General features: G+C 39.4%; 1 long non-coding RNA gene across 1 annotated transcript; it reads right to left on the bottom strand.

Annotated features, from left to right (window-relative positions):
- Positions 1–2,718: 2,718 nt before the first annotated feature.
- LOC132633821 (uncharacterized) lies at positions 2,719–18,102 on the bottom strand. Its single transcript, XR_009579846.1, has 2 exons — positions 17,980–18,102; positions 2,719–2,992 (listed from the first exon to the last, which is right to left on the bottom strand). It is a non-coding gene; the product is annotated as an uncharacterized LOC132633821 (long non-coding RNA).
- Positions 18,103–19,603: the final 1,501 nt, after the last annotated feature.

Below are 19,603 nucleotides of genomic sequence, written 5' to 3' on the forward strand. Positions count from 1 at the left end.
ATTTAGATTTTACTTTTTAAAAATATTGATAGGGCTTATGCCGTGAGGGAGTCCCCTTGAGGCTTGCAAGTTCTTTATTAGGTAGATAAAATTGCAAGGAGTAAATTATACACAACAAGAAGTTCATATTCAAGATGTTCTACAATTTTGACAATTTGATAGGAATTATTCTTCCATTATTTTGTACGAGAACTTCGCAATAAATTCCAGTTGATATCTATTTCTTAAAATTTTGGAAATCCAAAATTAAAAATATTTGTTATGAAAAATGTTTCTTTACAATTCTCTGTGATAAAGTACTTCATTTTTTTATCGTGAATGTCAACTTAGTTCAATTCCACCTAATTATTTTGAAAATTTAGCTGCGAAAAGAAAGCTGATGAGAGAGAGGGAGAGGTTATATGTTTGGTTTTGTAATGAAGTTTGTATTTGTAAGTGTTAAGTTAACTTTCAACTGATCGATTAGCAAAAAAAAAAATGGTGTTAATTGTGGATATCAGAACATTTATTTAATGTAGCATTTAAAGCCCGGACTAATTAATTTATGTGCATTGACCTATCAAGACATTTATTTCAAGCTCCTCATTACGTAGATTATAATTAGAAGATGTAAATTACACAAAATCGAGTTTATACACAAGATGTTCTATAATTGTAACAATTTGCTCAGAATTATTATTCCATCATTTCGTACAACAACTTTGCAACAAATCACCATGTGATATCTAATATTTGAAAATTTAAAATCGATTAAAAGTATTTGTATAGGAAACAAATATAGATATATTTGCTCTATGGTTCCATCCTTTTGTCGTTTCAAATTTAAAGCAATAATAATATGGATGGATGGAAATTATGAATGTTGGTATCATACTGAGATGGTATCCTGGAAGACTGCTTCAGTCTTTCTCTTAGTCCTCCATGATATATATATATATATATATTGTGATGGTATCATGGAGGACTGCTTCAGTCCTTCAATGACACACTCCTAAGTAAAGGTTTTAACGTAAAAGCTACAACACACAGAAGAAAAAATGAATACATTTAAGAACTGTAGCATAAAAATCCCGTCCTTTCAGTAGGACTTCATCATATATTCAACATAACTGCCCTATTGTACTACTTACAACCCTGCCGTCTCGACATAATTTCTTCATAAGCAACAACATGTGTGAACTATTGTTTCTCCTAGGACACAACTAGAAAAATGTCCAAATCTGTAGATAGTTTCGATATGTACTAAGTAAATTGCGCAAGGATACATTCAACAATATAGCAGAAAAGAGACATACCTTTGTATCACGTTATCATGAAAAGCACAGGGACTGTAATTTATATATTGTTGTCATAAGTACGTGTGTGCGTTTTGATGATTGACAAAGCGAATGAACCAGGCAAGTACTGTAAAACATGCTCTACCTCAGAGACAGGTGCAGTGAATAGATCAGAGACAGTTGCGAGACAAGGTCGAATGAAACAGGTCTATGGACATGTTCCATCTCAAACAATGAGACGATTCAGAGATAGATGAACCAGGTGCTTGAATTGGGTCCAAGAACGTGTTCCAGTTCAGAGTCCTACTACAAGAAGGATTTGTGATTTATGGTAAAGACTTGGCGGACAAGTTGCAGGATTTCTTGCCATAATTACCAACATACTTCAGACTCCTACAAGGACACTGAAGCCTCGTGAATGCAGGATTTCTTGCTATAATTATCAAGATATTTTAGAGTCCTACAAGGACACTGAAGCTGCGTGAAAGCAAGAATCCCAAGTCAATGTAAACCCTAACTCTCACAATAGGTCTTACCATGTAGGGATTGAGTTCAGCCGACTTGATGCAAACCAAGTGCTATATATATCCAAGTCTTGCCATGAAGAACAGTTACACACTCTCAAAGAGAGAAAATCAGAATATTGAACAAACCTTGTCAATGCAATAATTGAGAGAGTTCTGATTACAGAATTAAGTGTGACCTAATACAATGAAGAAGATTGAAGAATTTGTTTCGTAGAGTTTATGTGTTACAGTTCTTGAGTCTAGAATTTTGTATTAGGAGTGGTTATCGAGTTGTACCTTTATCATCTTTCATAGAAGCAATATTCATAGGTATAAACATTGGTCAAATTCAACTTCAAGTTGGGATAACTTGAAGCGGGCTCATTAGTCTAGGGAGATCAGTGAAATATGAATTAGAGTTTATTTCCTAAGTTACAGAGTTTATGGCAATGAAGATTAGAATTCTCATTCTAATATTGGTTAGCTCTTTTATAATACTCCCTCTATTTCAAAATGTTTGTTTTACTTTCCTTTTTAGTCTGTTTCATAAAGATGTCTTTTTTTCTTTTTTGACAACTCTTTAATTTCAACTTTCCACATAACATGTTTAAGACCACATGATTAAAGGACATTTTGATACATTCCACGTATATTTAATTAACAACCACAAATTTAAAAGTCTTCTTTAGTTTCTTAAATTTTGTGTCAAGTCAAAGCCATACAAACATTTTGAAATGGAGGAAGTAGTAATTATTAATCACACAAATAGCCAGTAGTCTCACAGAAATCCTTGAATATCTATCACACTACGAGAGCCTTCTATTAAAAAATTACAGACTTGAGCACGATACGAATGTTTTTATTTGTAAATAATAGACTTGAGCACGATATGAATGTTTTTATTAGTAAATAACACTTTTTTTGTTTTATATATATATACACACACAAACACACACACTACAAGGATCCTACATGCCCTGGCAGATGCGCCATTGTTTGAACATCATCAAAATTTACATATCTATCAAAAACAGTTCTTGTTTTGTCATCCCAAAAAGCCTTATTCACTAAAAAAGGAGAAACTACATGGACCTTACGGCACCAAAAAGCTTTTGTTTAGCACCTTCTTTAGCTAATAAGTCTGCCACCCTATTCTGCTCACGGTATATATGTTTTAGTTCCGGACGGCCCAGCTTGTGCATGAACAACCTGCATTCAGAAATAATGGAATTGTAAGGAGTGTGTCCATTCTTTTAGCATTTTAATTACCTCCGTGAATTATAGTTGATTTCCAAAGGTTGTAGATTGTGTTCATCTACTAGTCGGAAACCATGCAAAATAGCTGTTAGTTTTGCATAAGTACTCATAGTGTTCGGGAGTCCTTTGATAAAATCCACTCCCTAGTCACCCCTGTTTGTTCGAATAACTCCTCCTATCCCTCGCACTCCTGGATTCCTTAAACAAGATCCATCAGTGTTAAGTTTAAAAGTACCATTATCAGGGGGTTCCCATTTTAGGGAAATATTTATTCTTCTATGCTCAGTGTTTAAAAGTTGTGTAAGTTGAGTGTATTCAATAGCTTTTCCATAGGAGCCCTCAAACTTTGGTTGGTCATTTTTCCCATTGAAGAGGTTGCATTCCTATTAAGCCAGATTTCCCATAAGCAGAAAGGAATAAAGGTATTCCAATTCAAAAGATGATTATACTTTTCCTTCTTAAGGAGAGGCCAGCTATTAAAGAAGTTATTGCTGCTATTAAAGATATCAGTGTTAGTGTTAGCATTGGTACGATGGTGAACAACAAAATTCCAGAAATTTGTGTTAGCACTACATTTAAAGAAGATGTAGTTCAGATTTTCACTAGGGTGGTTACAGTACTTGCACTGAGGGTTAATATTAAGACCAATATAATGGATATAGGAGCTAGTGGGTAGTTTGTTGTGGTTCATGAGCCAAAGGAAGAATTTAATCTTATTGGGCACTTTAAGTTTCCAAATCCAGTGGAGTTTGAGGTTATCTCTGGTACTGCAACTAGGTGACTTGCTATCTATGAGGTTGTAGGCAGTTTTAGAGGAGAATTCCCCATTAGTAGTCAACTTCCAATAGTTATCATCTTCTTCATTAGTATTGGAGGGTATAAAGGTGTTAGAGATGAGGAGCTTAATTTGAGGTGGAAGATCAAAGGAGGAATTTAGTCCATTTCTAATGTCACTCGCCTTGAGATGTTCTTCCTCTCTATTTAGGGGGCCTTGGATGGTTTCTCTAAGAGGGGAGCTATTTTGGATCCACCTATCATGCCAAAAACTAACTCTATTGCTTTAGTAGCCACCTATTGAGTGGTCTGATATCCCTCTAAAATATTCCTCCAGGTTCTGGAATGCTGTCTCCTTTGATTGGTTCTACAGTTCTTAGCAATTAGAATAGAATCCCACAAGGAGTCAGGCTTTTTCAGGAGTCTCCAGGTTAGGGCAGTATGCATGGTCTTGTTTTTGACCTCAGCCTTGTGAATTCTTAACCCCCCTTCATACTTAGGCTTTGTCACTGTATCCCATCCCACCATATGCATTTTCTTCTTTTCAGTAGTGGTTTCCTAGATAAAATTCCTTTGAACTCTATTTATAAGGTGGTGGGTTCTACTAGGCAGCTTAATATATTGCATGAGATGGTTGGGGATACTAATAAGGGAAGCATGAACTAAAGTAGTTCTTCCAGCCATGTTTAGAAACTTAGTCTTCTAACCTGCAAGTTTTTTGTTAAGGTTGTCAATTATAAATTGGAAGTCTCTCTTGTCAGGTCTCTTTTGAAAGATAGGAAAACCTAGGTATTTTTCAAAAGAATATCTAGCAGTAATGGTGAGGCAACTAGGGTACATAGCAATGTCATCAAGCTTACAATTCTTAGAGAAAATGACTTTTGATTTTTGGAAGTTAATTCTTTGACCAGACTTGTTGTTGAAGTTTGTCAAGGTATTAATGATGGTGTTATAGTTTTTAAAGTTTGCTCTGGCAAAAAGAGTCAAGTCATCAGCAAAGAATAAGTGAGAAATTTTTGGTCCCTCTCTGGTAGTAGAAATAGGAAACCAATTAAGAAGATCCATTTCAGGATTAATGCTTCTAGAAAGTCTTTCCATGCATAAGATGAACAGATAAGGGGACATGAGATCACCTTACCTTATTCCTCTAGAGGGTCTAAAAGGTTCAGTTTTCCCTCCATTGACTAAGACTGAAATAGTAGGAGAGGAAATACAAGAGAGAATGAGCTTGATGATATTTGGAGGGAAGTTAAAAGCGAATAGAGTCTCCTTAATGAAGTCCATTCTAACCTATCAAAGACTTTTTCAAGATCCATTTTAAAAATCATATTAGCATTCTTGCCTTTCATAGTTCTAAAGTGGCTAAGGTACTCTTGCACAATAATGGCATTGTCAGCAGCCCTTCTGCCTGCTAAGAAGCTGGTTTGGGTTGGGCCTATGATATTATGAAGTAAGGGCTTCAATCTATGGACTATAATCTTAGTGATAATTTTATATTGGGTATTACAAAGTCCAATAGGCTTAAAGTTCTTGAGATGAACAACATTAGCACATTTAGGGATCAGGCAAAGGTAAGTGCTTTTAGCAGATTCATCCATGGTAAGAGAGGTAAAGGTCTTGCTACAAAAATCCATTAAGGGTCTTTGGATGCTCTGCCAGTATTTTTGATAAAATAAAGGGTGAATCCCATATGGCCTAGGAGCTTTCATGGGCTTGAAGGACAAAACAACTTTTTTAACTTCCCAGGTTTTTAAGGGTGAACCCAGGGTCGCTTTATGCTGTTCACTCAAAATTCCTCTAAGAGTAAGGCTAAGAGGTTAGATAATATCAACCTGAAGATGGTTAGTGGTATAGAGGTTATAATAGAAATTGCTGATGGTTTCCTTGATGGCCTTGTGGTCATAGATCCAGTTGCCTACTTCATCTTTAAGGGCTAGAATTCTATTTCTCCTCCTCCTATTAAGGGTGGAAGTATGAAAAAAGTTTGTATTTGAGTCTCCCTCAATCAACCAGTTGATCCTAGACTTAAGTTTCGAAAACTCAGCTTCTTGTCTAATGATTTCACTATATTCATCCTGGAGGGTCTGTTCTAAGTTTTGAAGGAAGTTGCTATAAGGGTAGCTTGAGGATCTTTGGATACCATCTAGAGCCCGTTTGGATTGGCTTATAAGTTGGTCAAACCAGCTTATAAGCCATTTTAAACTTATTTGAGTGTTTGACAAAAATAGAAAACAACTTAAATTAAGTTAAAAAGTGCTTAAAATAAGCCAAAACCAAGAAGTTGCTCAATCCCAAATTTTTTTTTGGCTTAAAAGCCATTTTGGTTTGATCAACAACTTTACCCTTTTATCGCTTATATTTTCTGTTAATTCCAATACTACCCTTACTTATAAAAACCCTTTAAGCACTTCTATCCAAACATGTAACTGCTTATTTATAAAATAACTTTCAGCACTTAAAAGTACTTTTAAGCATAAGTGCTTAAAGTACTTTAAGCACCTATGCTTAAAAGCCACTTTTTATTTAGCTAATCCAAACGGTCTCCTAGTGTCACGACCCAGCCCCGTGGGCCGCGACTGGTGCCCTATTTGGACACCCAAATAGATTTACGTACCAGATTGACATATCAAAGATTTATTCAAAGTTAACATACGTCATTTTAAACAAATACTGAAAACAAATATCATCTTAAGCGGTCACCTGCACAGAAATATCATATCAAAAGCCGGTAGGCTGGCGGAATACACATCGCCCGAATATACACACATATGCAAACATGTGGGCCGTTATGGCCATAATAGCAAACGGGACTGCTTAAGGCACAAACACAATCGAACAAACGTGACCCATGACCCACATATATGACTACAGGCCTCTACAAACCATGACAGAAACATATGACGGGACAGGGCCCCGCCATACCCAAATAGTCATATATACAGAATATGTATAACAGAAGATATGTACCAAAAATATGAGCTCCGGATCAAAAGGAGTAATCCAAGTGGCAGAATATGTATCCTATACTGGAGGATCGCCAAAATGAACGTCCGTACCTGCGGGCATGAAACGCAGCCCCCGAAGAAAGGGGGTCAGTACGAAATATGTACTGAGTATGCAAAGCATGAAATACAGAAATCCGAATCATAACTGAAGTGAGGAGTACAGAAAATGGATACAGGATTAGTATGTCAAAACCTGTGCTGAAAATATACATATATATAATGCAAATAAAAATCATGCATAGGGCTCGGGAACGTGGTCGCCACTCCGACGCTGGCGCCACAAGACATCATACTCCAGAAGGTTTCATATCTCCGTACAATCTCCGAACATATTGTATCATCATAACCTATCACAACACCAGAACATATCATATGCCATATCACATCATAACTCCGTATACAAACGGTACCTGGCCTTATGGCGAGGTTTCGAGAACCGTAATACATCATACTGCCGAATATGACATAGTGCGCACGATCACAAAACCGGCCCCGGATCCGGCGAACGATGTAATAGTAGTATGCAACAGCGGAGTAGTGCGGAAACCATATGCATACAAATAAATAAATTCCAAAACTCGACGAATAAATACATATATATACAGATATCAGAAGGCTCAAAGTAAGTATCGAGTCCATCGGAATTAGTATACAAAGGTTACGAGCTTTTAAATTACAAAACTTTCGAAAAATACTTCATAGGTCATTTTCTGAAAATTAAGTATCATTCATATTAAGGAGCTTTCAAATAACATTATAGAGCACTTCAAACGGAGCCTTAGAATCATATGCACATATCCAAAATATACATATCCAAACTTTGGCCATATCAAATATTTTTCGAATAACATCCGGAAACGTATCGACTAGAACTTCAAACATCACAAGTATGTATCAAACCATATGGGATAGTTTATGGCAATCAAAGTCATGGGTCGTCCTAGTGGCTCTAGGAATAGAATTGTCTTTAGAAGCATACATATATGTCATTTGTTTATTTCATAAAGGTCATGCCAAAGAAAGAAAGGTAGGCTCTACATACCTCAATCGCCCGCTAATCAATTCCCGAATCAAGTCTCGGGCTCTCCAATATCTACAATAATATCATCAATTACCAAACATTAGCTACAAGTACTTAGAAATTCAATTCTAACTAGTACTTGTCTATAGAAATTTCGGCAGCACCTCCCCTGTAAATTCAACATCCCCGAGAATTAAACTCGGCCAAATTCATCAACAACCATACCAACGATACCAACAACCATACCAACAACATCAAAAACCAATTTAAAACGCATTCCAACACTAGTAACCTTTCTTTCTACATATTCATCATTATTCAATTCAACTACGAATTTTCAAGCCGATATCGACACTTACATATTCACTACTAATTCAAGATCATTCAAATACAATTTCAAAAGCATGTCATACCATTCTACAAAATATACAACATTCCCACCAAAAACTATAATTCACCCGAAACCTCCAACATTCGACACAACATTCACAACACATTTTTATCTTCCAATTTCATCAACAACAACAACAATTTGCACCTTAACAACTCCATTCTCATAATTACATAAAACTATAATAAAATCACATAATTTCCTACAACAACTTAACAACCAATTTCATGCCAATCTTGAGCTATTACTCTTCTATTTACATCACAAGGCCACAACAACATAATTTAACATACAAAATAAATTTCATTCTTCCCCCCTTCACCATACCCACACACGGCCACACACCCACACACCCACAACACACAACTTCCATACTTTACATTCATTTCCATACACTACAATATATATATATATATATATATATATATATATATATATATATATATATATATATATATATATATATATATATATATATATATATAATTCTTCCAAGACAAAAAGAGTAGAATCTTTACCTTTTTTCCAATTTTTCCGCTTGCCAACAAAAGTACTTTCTTGCCTAAAAATTTATATCACGTTGAAGAGGGTCTCGAGCTTAGTAGGAATTCAAAGAGAGATGAATTTTTGAACCAAGGATTTAGGCTCCAAGAATTTTTTTTTTCTTTCCCTTCTACACGGCCGAATGGCCTTCTTGCTCCTCTCTCTCACTTTTTTTTTTCTATCTCTTGAAGCTTCTAGTGAATGGTCTAAGTGTGGCCCCTTCCCTTTTTAATACATGGATTTTAAAATTTTATGGGCTTGGGCCCTATATTTTCCTCCATGGCCGGCCATACCTTGTGGATTGGGCCTTTCTTTCTCTTTTTTTTTTCATTAATTTTGAGCCCAATTAGTTATGGGTCTTATTTTGAAATTCCCGAAACTAATTTCTAAAGTTTCCCATTTTGCCCTTGATTTTCTCCATATTCCACATCAACACTTCATGAACAACACATATATATTAAATAAAAATCAAATTATGGCCTTATTTCTTACAAGTCAAAATTATTTCGAATTTTCCGAATATGCAAAAATACGGGATATAACATCCTTCCCCCCTTTAGAACATTCGTCCTCGAATGTTAAATTAGCCCTATAGGCCTTACAAGCATTTTGGGGGAGGTTCTTTATATGGACAGTACATATAAATCATTCATTAATCAATATAACCAGTTACGGAATTTAGATTACCTGTAGGCATAGGAAACATGTGAGGATACTTCTTCTTCATTTCGTCCTCTGCTTCCTAGGTCATTTCTTCTCTGTTATTGTTTCGCCACAAGACCTTAACAGAAGGTACATCCTTGGTGCGTAGTCTCCTCACCTGACGATCCAAAATAGCTACAGGCTGCTCTTCATAAGACAAGTCCTCCGTTACCTGAATATCTTCTATGGGGAATACCCTGGAAGGATCACCAATACATTTACGGAGCATTGACACATGAAATACCGGATGTACTGCCTCCAGATCGGATGGTAAGTCTAGCTCGTAGGCGACCTCGTCTATCTTTCGAATAATCTGATAAGGCCCAATATATCGCGGACTGAGCTTTCCTTTTCTACCGAATCTCATTACACCTTTCATAGGCGACACTTTCAGGAATACCCAGTCATCAATCTGGAACTCTCACGGTCGATGTCGTTTATCTGCATATGATTTTTGTCGACTCTGAGCTGCTAATAACCGTTCCTGAATAAGTTTCACCTTATCGACTGCTTGCTGGATCATATCTGGCCCGATCAATTTAGTTTCACCCACATCGAACCAACCAATCGGAGATCTGCACTTTCTACCATATAAGGCTTCATACGGTGCCATCTGGATGCTGGAATGATAACTATTATTATAAGCAAATTCAATAAGCGGCAAATGATCATCCCAACTACCTCTGAAATCAATAACACAGGCCCGTAGCATATCTTCCAGCGTCTGAATAGTACGCTCGGCCTGTCCGTCGGACTGAGGATGGAATGCTGTGCTAAGACTCACCTGAGTCCCCAATCCCTCCTGAAATGACCTCCAGAAATTTGCTGTAAACTGAGCACCTCTGTCGGTTATAATAGATATAGGAACTCCATGAAGCCTTACTATTTCTTTAATATACAACCGGGCATAATCCTCAGCCGAATAAGTGGTCCTGACCGGAAGAAAATGGGCTGATTTCGTCAGTCTATCAACAATAACCCATATAGAATCATACCTGCGTGGAGTGCGCGGGAAACCTATAATGAAATCCATATTGATTATTTCCCATTTCCAAGCTGGGATTTCCATTTCCTGCAACAATCCACCGGGCTTTTGATGCTCGATCTTAACTTGCTGGCAATTTGGGCACTGAGCAACGAACTTTGCAATATCTCTTTTCATACCATCCCACCAATATAAACATCTGAGATCATGGTACATTTTAGTGGATCCGGGATGAACAGAATACCGAGCATAATGTGCTTCCCCAATAATTTGTTGCCGCAGCCCTGCAACGGCAGGTACACATAACCTGCCTCTATATAATAATACCCCGTCAGGTGAAATTTCAAACTGAGTCTTTTCCTTATTAAGGGCCACATCTCTGTACTGTTCCAGAATAGGATCCTCGAACTGACGCCATTTTACCTCTTCTATCATCGATGATTCAGCAACTTCTCGGACAGAAACCTCAATATTTCCAGAATCGGCCAAACGGACTCCAAGGCTGGCTAACTGATGAATTTCACGAACCAATTCCTTCTTCCCTAGCTGCACGTCGGTCAAACTGCCCATAGACTTGCGACTAAGTGCATCTGCCACAACATTAGCTTTTCCAGGATGATACAAAATATCGACGTCGTAATCTTTCAATAATTCAAGCCATCTTCTTTGCCGCAAATTCAGCTCCTTTTGCTTAAAAATATACTGAAGGCTTTTGTGGTCCGTATAGATATCAACATGGACCCCATATAAGTAATGCCGCCATATCTTCAAAGCATGAATCACCGCGGCTAATTCCAGATCATGGGTAGGATAATTTCTCTCGTGCGATCTGAGCTGCTGGGAAGCATAGGCTATAACTCGACCATACTGCATTAATACACAACCTATCCCAATACCAGAAGCATCACAATAAACGACATACCCGTCAGACCCCTCTGGAAGAGCTAGAACTGGAGCTGTAATTAATTTTTCCTTCAGCAACTGGAAACTGCGTTCAAAAGCATCGGTCCACTGAAATTTTGCTACCTTCTGAGTTAGCTTTGTTAATGGTGCCGCAATAGAAGCAAAATTCTCCACAAATCTCCTGTAATATCCGGCCAATTCCAGAAAACTGCGTACCTCAGTCGGTGTCGTGGGCCTAGGCCAATTCTGCACAACCTCGATCTTCTGTGTATCGACCCGAATACCATCTGCTCCATCGATATGCCCCAAGAATGCCACTGAGGTTAACCAGAATTCATATTTGGAGAACTTAGCATATAATTTCTGTCGCCGAAGTGTGCCAAGTACTGTCCTTAGATGATCTGAATGCTCCTCTGCTGACCGGGAATAAACCAGAATATCATCAATAAATACAATCACAAGCATGTCGAGGAACTGGCTGAATACCCGATTCATCAAATCCATAAACACTGCTGGAGCATTTGTTAGCCAAAAAGACATCACTCTAAACTCATAATGCCCGTATCGGGTCCTGAAGGCAGTCTTTGGAATGTCTGCCTCTCGTACCCGCACCTGATGATAGCCCGAACGCAAATCTATCTTCGAAACATATTTAGCACCCTGCAACTGATCAAATAAATCATCAATCCGGGGGAGGGGATATTTATTCTTTATAGTCATCTTATTCAACTGTCTGTAATCGATACACATCCGCAGCGACCCATCTTTCTTTCTTACAAACAATACCGACGCTCCCCAGGGTGACGTACTGGGTCTGATAAAGCCTTTTTCTAATAGATCTTTCAGCTGTTCTTTCAATTCTTTCAATTCTGCAGGTGCCATTCTGTAAGGAGGAATAGATATAGGCTGAGTGTCTGGCAGCACATCTATCATGAAGTCTATCTCCCGTTCAGGGGGAAGACCTGGAAGCTCGTCCGGAAACACATCTGGAAATTCATTAACAACCGAAACTGACTGGAGAGTAGGTGTTTCTGCTTTAGTATCATGCACTCGAACCAAATGATAGATATACCCTTTCTGGATCATCTTTTTAGCCTTGAGGTATGAAATAAACTTACCTCTCGGCGATGCTGTACTTCCTGCCCATTCTATAACTGGTTCCCCTGGAAACTGGAAGCGAACTACCTTTTTCTGGCAGTCAACATTATCATAACAGGAGGCTAACCAGTCCATACCCATAATAACATCAAATTCCATCATATCTAATTCTACCAAATCAGCCTTAGTGCACCGGCCACATATAATCACAGAACAGTATTTATATACCTGCCTCGCTATAATAAAATCCCCAACCGGTGTAGCTACCTCGAACGGCTCTATAGGTTCAGGTGTTATCCCAATTTTACTAGCGACAAGGGGAGAAATATATGATAAAGTAGAACCCGGATCGATCAATGCATACACAGCTCGAGAGAAGACTAATAATGTACCTGTGACAACATTTGGCGACGCCTCCTGATCCTGTCGGCTAGCCAATGCATATATGCGGTTCGAGGGACCGCTAGAATCAGAAACCCCGCCACGGCCTCTACCGCGGCCCGCTGGTGCTGGCATACCTCCCCCAACAGGGCGCATAACTGAAGGAGTGGAAGACGAGCCAGCAGCTGATCTCGTCGGCTGAGCTGCAACACCAGAACCACCCGCTAACGAACAGTCTCTCATAATATGGCCCCGGCGGCCACAAGAAAAACAGGCACCCGTAGCTCTATAGCACTCCCCCGGGTGCGACCTCCCACAATAAGAACACCGGGGCATGGGTGGCCTAGACTGACTAGGACCCCTGCTCGTCTGCGAACCCGAGGCTCTGGAACTCTGGCCCGCTCCAGAATACCCTTCACTGCCAAATCGTCTACCTGTAGACTGTGTACCCCGGCCTGACGAAGGAGGATATCTACTAGACTGCTGCTGCTGAGGCTGCCCGCCTCGAGACTCCCCAGAATACCCAGATGACCTAGCCCGCTTAGGCGGCCTCCTATCACGATCTCTACCTAACTGATCCTCTCTGTGCCGGTCCTCCATCCCTTGCGCATAAGCCTGTAACCGGGCAATGTCCATACCAGTCTGCGATGCCATCGCCATACAGCTGTCAATCAAATAACGATCCAATCCTATCACGTACCGGTGCATCCGGTCAGCCATCTCAGCTACTATGGTAGGTGCATATCTGGCCAGAGAATCAAACTCCAAGTTGTACTCTCGGACACTCCTGCCTCTCTGCCGCAGCTGCAAAAATCTGTCAACTCTCGCCCGCCGCAACTCTGGGGGAAAAAAGTGGCTGAGAAAGGCGGCTACAAACTCGTCCCACACGGCTGGAGGAGCATCCTCGCCTCTAGACAGCTCCCAAGACTCGTACCAATTAATCGCTACATCCCACAGTTTGTGTGAAGCTAACTCGACAGACTCAGTCTCAGAAGCCCTGACTAGTCTCAACGCACGCTGCATCTGTCGAATAAAATCCTGGGGATCCTCCTCGGGCTTGGACCCATAAAACTCTGGAGGACCACAAGTCAAGAAATCACGAACCCTCAGACTGTCACGTCTGTCCATATCATCACCCCCTAGCCCGCGTCTGCGAGCCTGTCCTGCTACCAACCTCGTCAATAACTGTACCGCATCTCTCATCGTCCTATCCTCCGCCCCTGGCTGAGGAGCTGGGGGCGCGGGCGCAGGCGCTGGAGCCTATGGAGCTACTGGTGGAGCCGCTTCAGGCTCCTCTGATGATGATGGCGTAGCAGAGCCCGCTGACTGCGGCGCAATATCAGGCATAGTCTGAACACGAGCCCGAGTAACCCACTGTATCTGGCTGGTCTCTCCTGCCACTGCTTTGCCCTTCTGGGCAGCCGTCGTCTTCTTCGGAGGCATCACTGTAAACATAACAATCGGTCAGAAGAGATCATCCTAATAGCACAGCTCTATCGCACGATCTAAGATCCAAAGAAAGGTAACACCCTAAATGTCCTGTAGCCTCCTATTTATGGATGTGGTGGACAACACACCGATAAACAAGACTCTACTAGACACGGCCTGTAGAAATTCCGAGGACAAACCGCTCTGATACCACTTCTGTCATGACCCAGCCCCATGGGCCGCGACTGGTGCCCTATTTGGACACCCAAACAGATTTACGTACCAGATTGACATATCAAATATTTATTCAAACTTAACATACGTCATTTTAAACAGATACTGAAAACAAATATCATCTTAAGCGGTCACCTGCACAGAAATATCATATCAAAAGCTGGTAGGCTGGCGGAATACAGATCGCCCGAATATACACACATATGCAAACATGTGGGCCGTTATGGCCATAATAGCAAACGGGACCGCTTAAGGCACAAACACAATCGAACAACGTGACCCATGACCCACATATATGACTACAGGCCTCTACAAACCATGACAGAAACATATGACGGGACAGGGCCCCGCCATACCCAAATAGTCATATATACGGAATATGTATAACAGAAGATATGTACCAAAAATATGAGCTCCGGATCAAAACGAGTAATCCAAGTGGCAGAATATGTATCGTATACTGGAGGATCGCCAAAATGAACGTCCGTACCTGCGGGCATGAAACGCAGCCCCCGAAGAAAGTGGGTCAGTACGAAATATGTACTGAGTATGCAAAGCATGAAATACAGAAATCTGAATCATAACTGAAGTGAGGAGTACAGAAAATGGATACAGGATTAGTATGTCAAAACCTGTGCTGAAAATATACATATATATAATGCAAATAAAAATCATGCATAGGGCTCGGGAACGTGGTCGCCACTCCGACGCTGGCGCCAAAACACATCATACTCCAGAAGGTTTCATATCTCCGTACAATCTCCGAACATATCGTATCATCATAACATATCACAACACCAGAACATATCATATGCCATATCACATCATAACTCCGTATACAAACGGTACCCGGCCTTATGGCGAGGTCTCGGGAACCGTAACACATCATACTGCCGAATATGACATAGTGCGCACGATCACAAAACCGGCCCGGGATCCGGCGAACGATGTAATAGTAGTATGCACGAGCGGAGTAGTGCGAAAACCATATGCATACAAATAAATAAATTTCAAAACTCGACGAATAAATACATATACATACAGATATCAGAAGGCTCAAAGTAAGTATCGAGTCCATCAGAATTAGTATACAAAAGTTACGAGCTTTTAAATTACAAAACTTTCGAAAAACACTTCATAGGTCATTTTCTGAAAATTAAGTATCATTCATATTAAGGAGCTTTCAAATAACATTATAGAGCACTTCAAACGGAGCCTTAGAATCATATGCACATATCCAAAATATACATATCCAAACTTTGGCCATATCAAATATTTTTCGAACAACATCCGGAAACGTATCGACTAGAACTTCAAACATCACAAGTATGTATCAAACCATATGGGATAGTTTATGGCAATCAAAGACATGGGCCATCCTAGTGGCTCTAGGAATAGAATTGTCTTTAGAAGCATACATATATGTCATTTGTTTATTTCATAACGGTCATGCCAAAGATAGAAAGGTAGGCTCTACATACCTCAATCGCCCGCTAATCAATTCCCGAATCAAGTCTCGGGCTCTCCAATATCTACAATAATATCATCAATTACCAAACATTAGTTATAAGTACTTAGAAATTTAATTCTAACTAGTACTTGCCTACAGAAATTTCGGCAGCACCTCCCCTGTAAATTCAACATCCCCGAGAATTAAACTCGGCCAAATTCATCAACAACCATACCAACGATACCAACAACCATACCAATAACATCAAAAACCAATTTAAAACGCATTCCAACACTAGTAACCTTCCTTTCTACATATTCATCATTATTCAATTCAACTACGAATTTTCAAGCCGATATCGACACTTACATATTCACTACTAATTCAAGATCATTCAAATACAATTTCAAAAGCATTTCATACCATTCTACAAAATATACAACATTCCCACCAAAAACTATAATTCACCCGAAACCTCCAACCTTCGACACAACATTCACAACACATTTTTATCTTCCAATTTCATCAACAACAACAACAATTTGCACCTTAACAACTCCATTCCCATAATTACATAAAACTATAATAAAATCATATAATTTCCTACAACAACTTAACAACCAATTTCATGCCAATCTTGAGCTATTACTCTTCTATTTACATCACAAGGCCACAACAACATAATTTAACATACTAAATAAATTTCATTCTTCCCCCCTTCACCATACCCACACACGGCCACACACCCACACACCCACAACACACAACTTTCATACTTTACATTCATTTCCAAACACTACAATAGAATCTTTACCTTTTTTCCAATTTTTCCGCTTGCCAACAAAAGTACTTTCTTGCCTCAAAATTTATATCACGTTGAAGAGGGTCTCGAGCTTAGTAGGAATTCAAAGAGAGATGAATTTTTGAACCAAGGATTTAGGCTCCAAGATTTTTTTTTTCTTTCCCTTCTACACGGCCGAATGGCCTTCTTGCTCCTCTCTCTCACTTTTTTTTTTTTTTTTTCTATCTCTTGAAGCTTCTAGTGAATGGTCTAAGTGTGGCCCCTTCCCTTTTTAATACATGGATTTTAAAATTTTATGGGCTTGGGCCCTATATTTTCCTCCATGGCCGGCCACACCTTGTGGATTGGGCCTTTCTTTCTCTTTTTTTTTCATTAATTTTGAGCCCAATTAGTTATGGGTCTTATTTTGAAATTCCCGAAACTAATTTCTAAAGGTTCCCATTTTTCCCTTGACCTTCCTCCATATTCCACATCAACACTTCATGAACAACACATATATATTAAATAAAAATTAAATTATGACCTTATTTCTTACAAGTCAAAATTATTTCGAATTTTCCGAATATGCAAAAATACGGGATATAACACCTAGTTTGGCTAGAAGTTCTTTTTTTTTTTTTTTTTTTTTTTTTTTGTGGAAGATGTTCCCAAAGACTTCTTTGTTCCAGGTTATAATTCTATCCTTAAAGATGGAAGTAGCAGTAGTTAGGTCCATGGTATGTTCAAAGCATTCATTCACAATGTTTTGGAATTCAGGATGTCTGCACCACATGGTTTCAAGTCTGAAAGGCTTGTCATTAGGGTTTAAGTTATTATTAGTTAGTTTAACTAATAAAGGGGAGTGATCGGACTGAGTTCTAGGTAGATAAGTGACAGTGGCATCAGGGTAGAGTCTAAGCCATGCATCATTAGTTAAACATCTATCCAATCTTTCAAGGATTAGGTGATGTCTATTTCTATATCTTTTATTAGTCCAAGTGAATTTACTACCCTTAAACCCCATATCAATAAGGTTACAGTGATTTATGCAGTTCCAAAAAAAACTAGCCCTATAGTTGTTAATACTGTTCCTACCAAATTTATCAGAAGCAATGAGAATTTCAGTGAAGTATCCTCCTACAATTCAACTAGCATTATTGTTATCAGCAATGTTACAGAGTTGTTCCCATAGGATTTTTCTATCAGCAAATAAATTACTAGCATATATAGTAGAATGGATTACCTTAACTAGAGCATGGATTCCCTGATTTGTAATGGTGATCTCATCAACTTTTAAAAGATCATCTTTCCACATTACCATCAGACCCCCAGAGTTACTAACAGCAGGTGACTAAATAATAGCATTAAAGCCTAGTTACTCTGCAATGTGCTTATACTTATCCATTTTAGTTTCAAGCAGACAAAGCATGGTAGGCTTATGAAGACCAATCATGGTTGTACAGTGCCTCCTAAACTCAAGATTGTTTGCTCCTCTAGCATTCCATATGATAAAGTTCATAAGTAACATCTTGTGAGGTTTTGGGGGATCCCTTCTCACTCCCTTCCCCTTTCCTTTTGGGTTGGAGTTATTGTTCAGAGTTTGTACAGGTGTCTTGCTCAGTGTTGGATTCAACACTACTATAAAGTTTCCTGTCACTGGGTCCACAGGGTACTTAATACCTAGAGCAAATTTGGTCAGAAAACGGGGACAAAGGACTATCAGGAGCTCGCTCCTTGGGCCATTGAGTTCCACCAACTCTAGTTTCTCTAGGGTCATCGCATCTGATCTTGGGATGTACATGGAGGTCAACATAGCCTCCAGTTCTTTGTTATTGGCCCTTAGAGTTTCTAGGGTCTATTAGTCGACTCTCAGAGCTTCCAAAAGAGCTCTTTGAGTTGACACTATGGTCCATTCTACTTGCATGGGGTTCTGGGGTGGAGGAGCAATCCATTGGGCAAATCTTGGGTTGAAAGGCAACACCTGAGGGTTCGGTATGGGGAAGAAAGGAGTGTTGTTGGTCATCTCTGTTATCAGAGAGTTCAGTGTATGGGGTTGATAGGCATAAGAATGTCCCTTAGTAGCGCTTGAAGCAATGTCCACATCCAGACCTGATGGCCATAATTCCTCAGACCCAGGTTCAGGCCCTCCGTCACTAGGTGGGCTAGGAATGTTGCATCCTGGACCACTATGGTGATAGGTTGGTGGTCCACCACTAGGTTCAAGGTGAAGGATTGGCCTAGGAGACCCCATTCCAACCATGAAGTTGAGGTATAATCCAGAGGTGGTGGTGCAGTCACGAAATACATGGTATTGTTCTATATCGACATTATGGGTTTCTTTAGTAGAGAAAGGTAATGCAGGAAAAGAAGAGATAGTAGTGGAGAGGGATTGAGCAGATGAAGTGTTAAACACTTCCAAAGATTGCTTATAAGAGTTAACTTCAGCAGGCAGAAGTGATTTTGCATTAAATGCAAACGCTTCGATTTTGTCGCTCCCATGCACTTTTGGGCCAGAGTAATCATTACTCTTGGAAAGAGGTGAAATGGAGGTTTTTGGGAAGGGAGAATCTATTTTAGTGGATATGGATTCAGTTGAGAAGTGGGAAGAATGAGGTGGGTCAGACAGAGATGGTATATTTGTATCTACCTTATTATTACTATTGTAAGTAAATAAAACCGGATTAGGAGTAGTTGACTTAAAATATATTTTTTATCAGGGTCTGTCAACTCATCATGGTCTCTTTTTTTGGCCTTTTTAGTACTATTATTGGGCTTGACTGGAGGGTCCGTAATATTAGAGGGGGTTTTGGAAGAGTCCATACCCAAACTAATAATAGTGGGCTTAAAGTAATGCGTTTGGGCTTGTT

Source organism: Lycium barbarum, chromosome 3, assembly GCF_019175385.1.
Source record: "Lycium barbarum isolate Lr01 chromosome 3, ASM1917538v2, whole genome shotgun sequence".
NCBI classification, from domain to species: domain Eukaryota; kingdom Viridiplantae; phylum Streptophyta; class Magnoliopsida; order Solanales; family Solanaceae; genus Lycium; species Lycium barbarum.